Genomic DNA, 2637 nt, shown 5'->3' with positions numbered 1-2637 from the left:
GTTTTTATAACTGACATGGGGTCCAATCTCTCGCCAATCGCTAGTCGCAGCATACGACGGGGGGTCTCCCACGCCGCACAAAACTCCAGCGTATGCTGGGCCGTGTCCTCGCACTCGCCGCAGTGGTGACAGGTGTTCGTCACCTCTCTTCCGATTTTCTGCAGATATTCCCCGAATACTCCATGTCCTGTGAGCGCCTGCGTCATCCGGAAGGATAGCGGAATTCCAAAAAAACTCCGCGGTCATTCCAAAAAAATTCGTTAAGTGCCGCCGAAAGGCGACAATGCCTTACCTTATATATGTGTTCCATCCTTGTCTAGGGGAGTGCTAAACGTCTTTCTTTTCATACTGTAGAAAAAAAAATTTTTTTTTAAAATTTGTTTTTTTTTTTACGTGGAGGAAATCTTCATAGACACCATCATACACCCACCCCCTGTGGGCCGGAAACACAGGACGGTGGAAGGTAGTGCCGGATTCTTACCGGCTAAAACCTCCACTACGGGGCGTAACCAGCCGCAAGTCGATCGTCGGGGGCGCCCCTGCTGTGTGCTTAATAACACCAAGCACACCTTTACCAAGCACTCCCAGAAGGTACACTCACAACAGCGCAAGGGAGATGGGCGGGCTGGGCGCTTGCCTGTTGTATATTATTACACCTTTCAGAGAGATTTTGGATTTTCCATATCCTTCTCCAAATATATTTTGCAGGCCGAGGATTCGAACTCGCAACGCGTCGTCTTCGGTTGTGAGCCTTAACGAGCGTAGCCGGCTGCCCCGCCGAGATTTTAGCTGTTTGGAAAGTATTTGATTCATATAGCTCGACAAAACTGGCCCAAGCGATAGGTAAACAAACCAGACTGAGCTCAAGAAGAGTCACAATACAAGCCGAAATACAAATACCTATGATATAGTCAGTTTTACGCGACAGTGCTGTTGTGGAAGTAAACTCTAATCCTTTTTCCTTTTATGGATATGATAAATATATTATATTTTGAAATAGATGACGGTTTCAAAATTATATTTCATGAATAAACGATACTTCAATAGAAATTCAAGAGTCTTCAAATGTGATTTTATCCGAAGCAATGTAATAATGTAATAATACTACGCCTAAAAGTAAATAGCATAATATAAACGAAAAAATTCAATTATAAGAAATGTTCACCTTGAATCAATATCTAATAAGAAAATACTTACAACTCTAAAAAAACCTCTATGGTATGATATTTCCTAAAACACTGTGGCAGATTTAAAGCTATCTGTTTACGATCGTGGTTCGTGATATTCGTGTTTGGGCCAAAATCTTCATCGCGAGTCTCACTCGTTAAAGCACGGGAAGGGGTTAATGTGACAATGTATATCATAGTAAATATTCTAATTGCTTTAGAAGAAAGTTCCTTAATGATTTTACCGTTTGTTAAATCAAAATCGAGAATGTTCTGGCTCAATTTTAATTTCAGGATAGTAGCTCGAGTAGCTATAAGGAATGTTTGAAGCGATATTTCATCATTAAATTGAAACATATTATGGAATCATGTTTTTTTCTAAGAGACTTCATAGCTCATAATAATTTAGTTATATATATAACTAAATATATATATTAAGTTAAAAAATAGACTAAATTCTTCCAGAAACCATTTTTAACATTAACGCTATGAAGAATTTTTATAATTTTCAATACGTAGGAAAACAAAAATTTTTAATACTTAAATTTTTACACATATTTTGCTTATTTTCTAGTAATTCATTAGAAAGACCTTAAGGCTGCCGACTCGAGGAAACGATCAGTTCATCTCCTAATGGAACGTATCAAATATAGGAGTGCCGCCCAATAGAGGGACAGGACGTGGTATTTAATCCATTTGCGCCTATAAACGTAAAACAGCATTCATCGTTGTAACTATGCTTGTGCACATGTTAAACATTGCATCCCTTTGTTGAGTTGCCAAGAGAGTAACAGATGCTGTTGTGGAAGTAAACTCTAATCCTTTTTCCCTTTTATGGATATGATAAATGTATTATATTTTGTAATAGATGACGGTTTCAAAATTATATTTCATGAATAAACGATACTTCAATAGAAATTCAAGAGTCTTCAAATGTGATTTTATCCCAAGCAATGTAATAATATTACGCCTAAAAGTAAATCGCATATTATAAACAAAAAAATTCGATTATAAGAAATGTTCACCTTGAATCAATATCTAATAAGAAAATACTTACAACTCTAAAAAAACCTCTATGGTATGATATTTCCTAAAACACTGTGGCAGATTTAAAGCTATCTGTTTACGATCGTGGTTCGTGATATTCGACCGTGGCTCCTGATATTCGTGTTTGGGCCAAAATCTTCATCGCGAGTCAGATTCGTTGAAGCACGGGAAGGGGTTAATGTGACAATGTATATCATAGTAAATATTCTAATTGCTTTAGAAGAAAGTTCCTTAATGATTTTACCGTTTGTTAAATCAAAATCGAGAATGTTCTGGCTCAATTTTAATTTCAGGATAGTAGCTCAAGTAGCTATAAAGAATATTTGAAACGATATTTCATCATTAGATTGAAACATATTGTTGCGTCGCATGGAACATCTGCATTCCAGCCGCCGCTGCCTAGCAGCCAGCGGCCCATCGCCCG

The 2637-nt window shown here is 37.6% G+C and overlaps 1 non-coding gene across 1 annotated transcript; it reads right to left on the bottom strand.

Annotated features, from left to right (window-relative positions):
* Positions 1-249: 249 nt before the first annotated feature.
* On the bottom strand, positions 250-354 carry LOC112213956. Its single transcript, XR_002947869.1, has one exon. It is a non-coding gene; the product is annotated as a U6atac minor spliceosomal RNA (small nuclear RNA).
* Positions 355-2637: the final 2283 nt, after the last annotated feature.

The sequence above is a fragment of the Bombus impatiens genome, unplaced genomic scaffold (genome assembly GCF_000188095.3).
Source record: "Bombus impatiens unplaced genomic scaffold, BIMP_2.2 scf_2673, whole genome shotgun sequence".
NCBI classification, from domain to species: Eukaryota; Metazoa; Arthropoda; class Insecta; order Hymenoptera; family Apidae; genus Bombus; species Bombus impatiens.
This window is presented reverse-complemented; position numbering and strand designations above follow the sequence as displayed.